This window comes from Tiliqua scincoides, chromosome 9, assembly GCF_035046505.1.
Source record: "Tiliqua scincoides isolate rTilSci1 chromosome 9, rTilSci1.hap2, whole genome shotgun sequence".
NCBI lineage: Eukaryota > Metazoa > Chordata > Lepidosauria > Squamata > Scincidae > Tiliqua > Tiliqua scincoides.
Genome location: NC_089829.1, coordinates 28,656,999 through 28,668,168, shown reverse-complemented (window position 1 = coordinate 28,668,168; position 11,170 = coordinate 28,656,999). Strand labels below are relative to the sequence as shown.

Genomic DNA, 11,170 nt, shown 5'->3' with positions numbered 1-11,170 from the left:
TCTGTTTCAGCAATGCATACATGCTAGGGATTCCAGCACGTTCCAGGACTGTGTTGTTAGGAACTTTGTCCTGCCAGGTGATGCCGAAAATGCGTCGGAGGCAGCGCATGTGGAAAGCATTCAGTTTCCTCTCCTGTTGTGAGCGGAGAGTCCATGACTCGCTTCAGTACAGAAGTGTACTCAGGACGCAAGCTCTGTAGACCTGGATCTTGGTATGTTCTGTCAGCTTCTTGTTGGACCAGACTCTCTTTGTGAGTCTGGAAAACGTGGTAGCTGCTTTACCGATGCGTTTGTTTAGCTCGGTATCGAGAGAAAGAGTGTTGGAGATCGTTGAGCCAAGGTACACAAAGTCATGGACAACCTCCAGTTCATGCGCAGAGATTGTAATGCTGGGAGGTGAGTCCACATCCTGAACCATGACCTGTGTTTTCTTTAAGCTGATCGTCAGTCCAAAATCCAAAGTAGAGAATGCTACTAATGGCTTAAAATTGCCACTTCCTCCAGGCAGACAAAATCACCTGCTCGTGTCTTATTAGCATATATACTAACAGCCGAACTCTGTCACTGCAACGCCATAGCATGCAGCCATGCCAGTGGAGCATATGTTGCATTCTGTGGTGGGGAGGGGGTGGCAAGAAGGTCAATGAGAGGTAAATAAAAACCTTTTCCTGTAAATTTACCTCTTGGTAGGATGCCTGGTTGGCAATGGGTCTTCTTGGACCCACACCACATATGCAGATGGCGTAAATCCAAGGAGAAGGAAGGGGCACGTCAGGCAGCAAAAGATGGGATAGTTCCCTATGCAGGTCACATGAGCCACCCCTCCCTCCCCTGAACCACCCCCAATTCCTCCCCCACCCCAAACCTTCCCCAAATTGTCCACATCAGCAACCTACATGCTCTGCTGTGGCATCTGGGTGGTTCTGGCATGCCTGGGGAGCTGCTAGTTGTTTTTGCCAGCAGCTCCCTCACACGCAATAGCAATGCTACATTTGTACCATTGCCAGTCCTTTTATGACAGCAGATCAGAAGACCTGTTATTGTACAAAGCCCATTGGACTGGACCAGAATCCATGAAAATATGGCAACCTGTTGCCTGGTATTGAGATAGCCACATCTAATTAGTAATTCCTAAACATTTGCCTTCCTGTTACCCACCATTATAGGGTGTACATGTATAGCACATTGTATCCTGCCTCCTTTTCATCATGGGTCTCAAGCTGGTGTGCACATTATTCTTCAGTGGTGTCTCAAACAGTCACTGACTAGGCTAAAACCTGCTTAGTTTCAGCAAGTTGGCTGTCTGAGGGTACTTTCAGAGCTCACTTGGCCCTAAGTTATGCAGATCTGCTATGCAGAAACCATAGGATTCCCTCAATGTACTTCCATGGATGATCAGTGGGCTGGTGTTGGCCACTCGTCATTGTGCTGGTGGCAACAGCCCACAGAACAGTGGACCACTTGCACCAGCGGCCTGGGCCTTACAGTGCCAGATTATGGGATCTGTCTAGATAGGATCGGGGCCCTAAGGTATGGTGGCAATGCTTTATGGGAAAAGGTGGTTCTAGTGAAGGTATCAGAGAAGTTAGTGAGAAGGAGTGGGGCCTCTGAGAGGAATATTTTTCAGAACCTTCCCTTCTCCACTGGATCATAATTTCATACAATCATAATTACTATGAATCACAATATATAAAACTATGTAGGGCTTACACAAAACATGAATTCTTGTCTTCACACAATATATGCACTCATTTTGTGAAATCCCAGGAAATTTTGGGGTCCCATCCTTTGGCTTCTGGGCCCCCTTTTTGACCCTGGGATTGGGTACAATTTTTACCTTCTGCACCCCTCTTTCATGGGCTCTCAGGAGGAATCATGCATGTGTTCCTGGAGGGAGTTCAAAATGTTCAAAAGGGGCAGTAAGCAAGAAAGCATAGAGTCTTTTGAGGGGACAGGATACTTCTGGATGGTTGAGAATAGTGGAGCTGGATAACTGACAGTCACAAGGAGGTCGAATCAACTCAACAGCGTTCTGGAGACCCAAGTGAGGAGGCTGAAACTCGCAAGGCTGAGAATCTTTTTTTTCCTGGCAAGTTGAGTTATTAGCATTCTGGAGGAGATTCGCCATCCCCTCCCATTAACCCACTGCGATCAGCAGTTTCTTAAAACTAAAACATTTATGGGAGCCACCAAACTACAACAGCAAATGATTGGGGTTTTGATGTTTACCTTGTTGGAACTACAGCGGGGGAGGCTTTTTGAGTTTTCAGCTCTTTTATTCCTCCATTTTGCCTTAAGCAAGAAACAGATTCAAGCCGCCTCTCTCTGCCGGGACCCTCTCTTTGGCTGAGCTCACATGGCTTTGTACATTTTTTTTTTTTTTTGCTAAAGGAAGCTGCAGTTGAAGTAGATGCTACAGGGCGCTAAGTGACTTAGTTCATACCGTTAGTGTTGCAACTTTTTTTTTAACCTATGCCTCTGATATAAAAGGAATTATTTTGTTCCTTTTTTGTTTTACAACCATCTTTTAAAGCTGGCCGAAAGCGGAGGAGAGCCACCCAATTGATTGAGACCTCAATGGAACGTGACTTATTGGTATTAGTATTTTTCAACCGAGAATGTCAATACGCCTCCTTAAAGAGACATCGCCTGTAATAGCTTTAGTGACTGGCTTTGCTGAGATTTCTTTCAGGTTGACTTAAATGTCAGATGTCATTAATTCTGGATGTTCAAACAGTCCTCCAGTGTGAGCATCTTCTACCGCACAGGGTGAAAGGGTCACAGGTACAGACAGCCAGGAGAAAGCAGAGACTGGCATCTGTATGTAGGAGGCATATACTACCAGAGGGAAAACTTGAAGGGGTCCGCATCAACAGAGAGCATTTCACTTTAGTGACATCTCAAGAAGCTACAATAGATCTTGAAACTTGTAGCTAACACCATTGGCTTCCTGTCCGACTTTCTTTCATTCTCCAAGAGTATATATTTAAAAAGGAAGGTGGTTGACTTTCACTTTCAATACCTTGTGTGTGTCTTTGAGGGGAAGAAAAATGAACTATTGATCAGGCAATTGACAAATGCAATAGAAATTTTATATGGCTCAAGAGAGACCCCTGAATAATTTAGAGGTGTGCCAAATATGAGTGACGGCCAACAGTGGGGGGTATTGATTACTGCAAAAAACGGAGAAAGGCCCCGTGCTGTGGGCTGGGAGGATAAAGAGGAAAGGCAACAAACAGAAGGGGGGGAAGGGGGAAAAAAACCAGGAGCAAAGCCATTAAGGACGTCGTGCTACCAGACACTGCCAGACGTGGAAGTCGGAGAGATACTTGGGAGGAGTGCCCTGGCTCTCTCCTTTCCAATCAATAATACCATGTCAAAACATAAAATGCAGGCTTTTGCTCTTAACTAAAATGTGTCTTAAGATTTTTTAAAAGCATTGATTTGAAATGAATCAATGAAGATCCACGCACATACAATATATATATGCATGTACCTATGGAAATCGGGGTAATATTATTTGGTACATCATTGTGTCTCCCAAAAGCCTTCCAAGCTCTTACTATAAATGTTCTGTTGATAATAACAAACTTCCTTTTTTTTTTTTTTTTGAATGGTTATTAACAAAAGTTAGGTAAAGGAGCTTGGCATTGTTTCAGATGAAAAGCCAGAAAAATGAGTAGAGAGTAGGAAAAAGGGAAAGTGTTGAATAGTTTGAAGATGGGAGAGGAAGAGGTTATCATACTTAATTCCAAATTAACCTCACCAGCAGTAGCCCTGCTGGATCAGTGAGTTCCCCCACCCTAAAAAAATAACTGATATGCTCCCCTCCATTTTTTCAGCCTGTTGATGGGGTTCCAGAATGGAGAGGTATTTCAGGTCAATTGTAAAGTTTATATACGTGCATGTACACAGAGCCGGTGTTACCAAAAAGGCTGTTTTGTTTAGGGGAATTATTTATATTAGCCTTCTGGAAACTTTTGGGACCATAGGCTGGATACAAGACAGCGTAGAGCAAAGAAATCTCTTGTTTAGCTTAATGAGACTGGGAGAAAGGTAACTTTCAATCAAAGGATTATATTTTTATTGCAAAAATACACAAAGGTAAAACATAATACACATAGAGAATCGATAAGTATAGATTTCTAGTACTGGTCTGGTGTACCTAACTAGTGGTGGATGCGTGTGCTATGTATTTTGGGGTGCATCCGAAAAAGAATCAGAAATGGACAGAAAGTAGGGAGGTATTATAGGGGTTCCTTAATCTGCTAAACCCAGTTGCTGACTAAAGATGGGGGAGCAGGGAGGAATAGGTAGGGAAGAAGGGGGGGAAGTTTAGACGCAATGATATATTTACCTGTCCGGGGGGGGGGAAGAGTTGGAGGAATAGTCTGGCCACTCTGGCCGGTGGGCAGTCAGAGAGCGACCGCATGTGCTCTGAGTTCTCTCTTAAGAGTTGTCTTTGACCTGGAAGTCAATTCAAACTGACCGGAAGTATCCCAGAGCTGTGGGCATGCTCAGTAACACTCAATGGTACACGTGGAGTATGTAAAGAAAAGGTGGAAGGGTCCAGAACTCAGTTATCAGCAAAAGCTTGGCTCTGGGGGAGGGAGGCAATTTGCATAAGGTGCTTAAGAGTGTTAAAGCTACAACAAAAGAACAATAGACTTCCTCCTCCATAGGTGCATGCTTGTTTTGCATAATCAGGAGACACAGTGATTAGGTTATACATTGACCTGCAAGGAATTGGGAGTTTGTGTAATTCATGTGTTTGTAGCTTGGCCATGGCCCTTAGAAACATGTGCTGGGGGAGGAATGGCCTGCTTGCTTGGTCTGTATAGTCCAAAATACATAACTAGATATAAAAACACAACTTGGAAGGGAAAAAGGGGATTTTCACGTAACACCGGCCCTTGAGCAATTTGGATGATCTGGCGAGATCAAGCCCCATGCTTTGTAGGGTCCCCGTACTGCTGCTGCTTCTATCAACCCGAATTGCCCAGTGGTCTTGCTCATACCAAGGCACAATGAATGGAGTGCTGTGTTGGTCCTTCTGCCTGTCCTTGCCTCCAAATAGCCCGAAATGGACCTCCTGGAAGTAGCTGGTGGTGATGTCATCATGTCACCACAACCAACTATTTCTGGGTGCTGTACTTTGTGTGTGACATCATCAGTGCTCAGATGGCCACGGCGGCAGTTGTCTCAGCTGCATGGTGAATGACGGTGTCTCCCTAAGGGGAGGGTGAACCCAGCTGCCCCTGGGGCTGACCCTGCATACACACTAGGGTCAAAATGCCTCCCACTCAGAGACTGAAGTTCTGGAGATCTACAAGAAAAGTCTGAAACTGGAATAAGAAATCTATTCTACAGGTGAGACCATTAACCATTTCAAAAATATATTTTCAACAAATCTTCCCCCAAAGCAGAGATGTGACAGGGGCAACTGTTTTACCAAGGTACAGCTACACAAAAGAGAGACTGCCCCTAGTAAGCAGGGACAATGGGAATCCTTAAGGGTTAGCTAAAAAAAGTCACTATGACGACAATTATAGGAAATTATATGAAAAAGTCTTTCCTCTGTTCCACTTTGTATGCACCCTTCTTGAAGAGCAACACCACATTTTGCTGGCCTAAGGATTTGCTTGGCCTTGAAACTCTCATACAAAGAGGCAATAAATCTTTTGCCATCAATAAAAGATATTCCCATTTGCAAACTCCTGCTGTTCCCCTTGTTGTTTGGTGAGGAACTGAAAAGGCTCACAGAAAATAATTATTTTTCTGCACACGGGTATTCATTGTCGATAGGCATCTGAACAGCCAACTCTCCCAAAGAGACATCTAAGAAAAAGCCTTGTCGTTACATCCTTTGACCCAGGTAATTAGGCATAAAACCAGGCACACCTGCTTCCTGAGTGGGCAAATGTGAAGCATAAAAGTGGAGTCCTAGGAGCCCCCGCCCCCGATTCCCCACCATGAGGGAGCAAAATGACTCACAGTTGCGAGAATGAAAAGGGACATTGTTTGAAGTGTTTGTTGGACTCATGGCATCAAGCAGCGATTTTCAACCTTTTTCATCTCAAGGTGCGCTGAAATGGAGCTAACATTGTCAAGGCACACCAATGGTTTTTTGACAACTCACATGGTACACCTCACTGCCGGCCAGGGGATCACATCCCCCAATGGCCCTACTAATATATGACCTTCCCCCAAACTCCTGAGGCACACTTGCAGACCTTTCACGGCACACCAATGTGCAATGGTAGTTGAAAATAGAAGTCATAGTGGAATCAAGTTGAATTGTTTCGTAATAGATCGAGGTGGGATAAAATGGTGATAGTGAAATAAAAACACAGAGCACCGCTTTCTGCATTTCTCATTTTTTGTAATAAAAGGAAAAGAAACAAGATCTGTGAAAAATAAAACCGTATTTAATGAGGGGAGCATGAAGTGACTCAAGTGACTCCATTTGCTGACACTATATCACCTAAATCACCTGCCTAGTATACTTTTTAAGCTGTTATAATTTATGATTATAATGTAAATTTTGAATAAAAACACATAACACTGCTTTCTGCACTTCTAACTTTGGAAAACACTGAAACCCGTGAAAAAAAGAAAGAATGTTTCTCCCACCTCTAATGGAAAAACATCTTTCTCATTCATTTTGGGAGGAAGGGATCACATCCTAATTGTCCCTAATCATCTCTTGTAGTCTAAGCCGGTATTTATGTTCTTGTTACTTTACACTGCAGCTTTTCAAACAGTGGCATTTGTACCCCTAGTAGTACAATGGCAGGAGGTACTTGGTCTCATTGCTATGGTGGCCAAGTGGCACGGCCCCACCTTGTCCAGTTCCACTGGGAGTGGAGGAGGCTGAAGTGGGGGTGCATCAGTGATCAAGGTGTGGCAGTTCTGGCACATCTGTTCAGTGGCTTGGCCCACAGTGTGGGAAAGGAGGGTACAGAGCAAGACTGACCTGTAAGACAAACCACCCACTCTTGCGCACAGTTACTGGCTCTGGCCACAGTGGCTTCTTCATCACCAGTCTGGGGCTTATGATAGCAGATTGGGAGATCTGCCATCATAAGCCTTAGTTAGGACTGGGTTGCCAGTGTAGGAGGGCTGGTGCTACTACTAGGCAGAGTAAGACAATTGCTTCAAGGAGCAAGCTGTGTGTACCACACCCAAGCAACAAATAACCAACTATTTAACTTTGTATCACATTTTTGCTGGTGAGTGAGGGAGCATTCGAATCTTCTGTCTCAGGCAGCTAAATGTCTAGTGTAGTGGTTCCCAAACTGTAGGTCTATGACCCACCAGTAAGTCCTGACCCAATTTTGGGTGGGTCATGAAACTGACAATTAGACTAGACTATGATTAGATTAGACAATTAGATGAGATTAGATGCATCAAGGCTAAACAATGTGCTACTTGGGAGGGGAAGCACTTTAACCTTTATAATGATAACCTTTATAGCCACTTCCCCTGGGGGCTGGGGATAAGAATAGGCCCTCAGTTTGGCTGTACTTGTCGTAAGAGGCGACTAAACAGCAACTGGGTAGATGGGACTCATCAGCCTGGGAAGGCAGCTCATCTGAGAGAAGGAAAACTCTGATCCCAAACCTCCACTGCCTTGTGGTGTTATGTGCCTCCACATAACATCCAGTTATGGAAAAGGCTTCAGGAGTCAACCTCGAGGCAAAATCCAGAGCCGGAGTCCCTGAGGCAATTCATGGCTGAACACAGTCACGTTCTGGCAACTCTGCGACGCCACTGGAACCAACCGTATTGGCCTCTGCCTTTCCATTGGACCATTTCAGCGACGTGGAGAGGGGGGATTTGCTGCATGGGTAACAGCCTATCCTCCATACCTACTTTACCCAGGCTTTGCACACTGGAGAGGACACACTGTTCCAGAACCACCATTCAGAGCGTGACACCATAGTCTTCCGAGACTGAAGGATGCCAACATGTTATAGCCACTGAGGCTTGAGGAATTGGTAAAGCTTTTTTTGGGGTGGGTCCTGATACTAAAAACTTTGGGAACCACTGGTCTAGTGCAAGCCCTGATATGTGACCACCTTGACAGAACTGTCTGCAGTCAAGGAAACCCATGAACCTCAAGCCCCAAATCCAACAGAATTCCACAGCAGCTCTTCAACATTCACAGCTCAGTGTAACTCGTGGTGCAGACTGAAGCTCTTAACACTTCCACTGTTGCAATTGCTGGGATGGCTCATCTGTTTAGTGCTGTCAACAGTCGGCTTCCGCGTTATGCATTTTTTATATTTAATTACGTTTTTAAACACATAATCTCCCCAGTGGCTGAAACAATGGGCATCTGCTTTTCTAAGTACTCACATTAATGACGGGGTTGTAGCTGTTAGGTAATTTGAAATGCCTTTGGTTTTTCAGAATAGTCCTACATTCATTTCAGTAATAATACATGGTGTTTAGAAAGCATTGTTCCCAGAGCACTTAAACTAATCACGACTCGTAATATCCCTGTGAGACAGGTACCACATTCTTCTGTTTTGGAGGTGAGGAAAATAGAGCTGGAGAGCGAAAACACTTTGGCCAAAGCAAACTGGAGCACTGCTGAAAACAGAGAGGGCACAGGAATAAAACGGAAGATGAAGATGCCACTTGTCTGTAAAGAAGCAATGAACTAGAATTTCTGAAGGTCAGCCGGAACAGTGGGTCTTCTGATGGACATGGGCCCTTGGCCAATGCCCAGCTTGGCTGACCACCCTGCTGCCAACACTGCCTTTGATGGCCCTAGCGCCTTGGTCAGTTCACTAACTCCTGATGCCACAAACAGGCAGCACAGGCGGCAAATCCATTTACCGATTGCATCCTAAGAGCCATATCATGCATCACTTCCATACAGAAGTAAACCATAGAGATGTACAAAATCTGCATTTCTACAAACTGAAGGTTTGGACAGCCAAATTTGGGAGGGAGCAGAGACTTTCAGTTGTTGCTCTTGTCAAAAATCAGAAAGTCTTGAAAATGTGTCAGAAATCATCTAGAGATCTACTTACATTCTGCTCACCTCTGTACTAAACCATACCTACATCAGACCTCTTGTCAGGGCTACCTGAAATATGAGAAGTCAGAATAGAGCCTATGTGATCTATCAGGATCAGACCTGAAGTGGAATCAGGCCCAAGACATAAATTGTTGGCATGGAGAAGGGGCGGCTAGATGGAGCTAATCCAATAACATCAAAATAGACAGTGAAGAAGACCATGAACATATTGCTGGAAATGTCCATGGAAACTTTCACAGGGAGTGCAAGACAGCAGTACCAATGTCAGAAGGTCCCAGGACTAGAGATCTCAGCACTGTGGAGGACTTCTGTGTGGTGTGCCACCAGACTACAGTCTGGAGATGGGTTGTCCAAAGTTTTTGGCAGGAGGGCCACATCATCTCTCTGACAAGGTGTTAGGGGGCCAAGGAAAAAAAATAATCAATTTGCATTTAAAATTTGAATAAATTTACATAAGTTTACATAAATGACTATATTAAAGATGAACTTATATGAATGAATGAAGGTCTTGAAATAGCTCAAGGCCTGTAAAAGGCCTTGCACAAAGCAAGACTGGCCTTTCCTTTGCTGCCGCTACTGCATCACAGAGTGAAACAACAAGCAGCGGAGGAAGCCCTGATCCCACAGCTCATGTGAGAGGTCAAACAGTCACCCTCATGCTGAGAGAAGATGTATCAGGCCAGTGCGGGCTCCAACAAATCTTCAGAGGGCCAGAGGCTCATTGGAGACTGGGGGCTCCCTGAGGGCCGCATTGATAAGCCTCGAGGGCTACAAGTGGCCCTAGGGTCAGGGTTTGGGCATCCCTGGTCTGGAGCATCAACTGAAGATCATGAGTTTCCAAGCCCTGAGTTGGCTCATTCAAATTGTCTATTCAGCTCCCTTAAACAATTAGGCACGGCCCATGAGAGGAGGGGTGCAGGGAGTAATTTATACCGAGGCCCATGGTCAAAAAGGGGGCCAAAGAACCAAAGGAGGGGGCCCAGAAATTTCCTGGAATCTTATATTTTCAGATCTTACCCAGACTTGCTACCTGTGTGGGATGCTGGGCGTGCGACCGTGAGCATGAGGCAGCGGCTTCTGCCACAAGCCATATGAACCGGGCTGAGGAATTCATACATGACCTTCCTTAACACAGTGTCAATTCTGGGAGGAAACTGGCCTTCTACAGTAGCTGTTTGACTTGTGGATCCACTTACCCTGAAGGAATGTATAGGAGCTCAGGGACACAGCTACAGGACTACCGCTACTGTAGAAGTAAGTTTTGGTACACACAGGACACTTTCCAGTCTCGTGTGATGCAATTTCCTTTCAGAGACCCCTTTTAAAACAAGGTTGGAAATATCTGGATGGTACCAGTGCATGTTTTATGGGATGTGTTCAACTTGCAATCAATGGACTTAAGTACATTGAGTAGGTTGGCAACCTTCAGTCTCGAAAGACTATGGTATAAGCCTACAGCACCCGGTATTCCCAAGCGGTCTCCCATCCAAGTACTAACCAGGCCTGACCCTGCTTAGCTTCCGAGATCAGACGAGATCAGGCATGTGCAGGGTAACAGCTGCTCATATTGCAGCCATCCAGGGCTGGCACTTGAAAAAGTGAAATTCAAAAATGATTTCTGGGTTCTTCTGAAATCAAAAACATCTGAGAATTTTCAAGGGAAGCCAAATTAGTTTCTTGACAAGGAAAGAACTTTCTTAGGGGCTTTCTGAATATCTCTACTGTCGGCTCAGGTGCCTTGCCTTTTGCGTGTTTTCATAAATGGTTTTTTTTTTCCTCCTTGAAATACCATCACCTGAGCAGTTGTTTCTTAAGTATATTCAAGATCATGCTGCCTGTTATTTAATTAGCTGTGCCAGAGGTTACTGAGTGCATGCAAGGCCATTGAGGGAGATGCAGTAATACGGGGAGGTCACTGGACAGGGATTTTTCTTACTGCTTTCTCATTAAAGTTTTATGCCCCCTTGCCATGGACAGAGACAACTGAATATTTCTAGAAAACAGAGAAGAAGAAAAAGAAGAGCAACAACAGCAAAAATCACAATTCACATGACACAAAATCCTTTCGTTCGAATTCTGCAAGCTTTTGTTGGTGCTCATATTTCAGTTTCTGAAGTT

The 11,170-nt window shown here is 44.7% G+C and overlaps 1 pseudogene; it reads right to left on the bottom strand.

Moving 5' to 3' along the window:
* Positions 1-10,501: 10,501 nt before the first annotated feature.
* Positions 10,502-10,618, bottom strand: LOC136660743 (5S ribosomal RNA; annotated as a pseudogene).
* Positions 10,619-11,170: the final 552 nt, after the last annotated feature.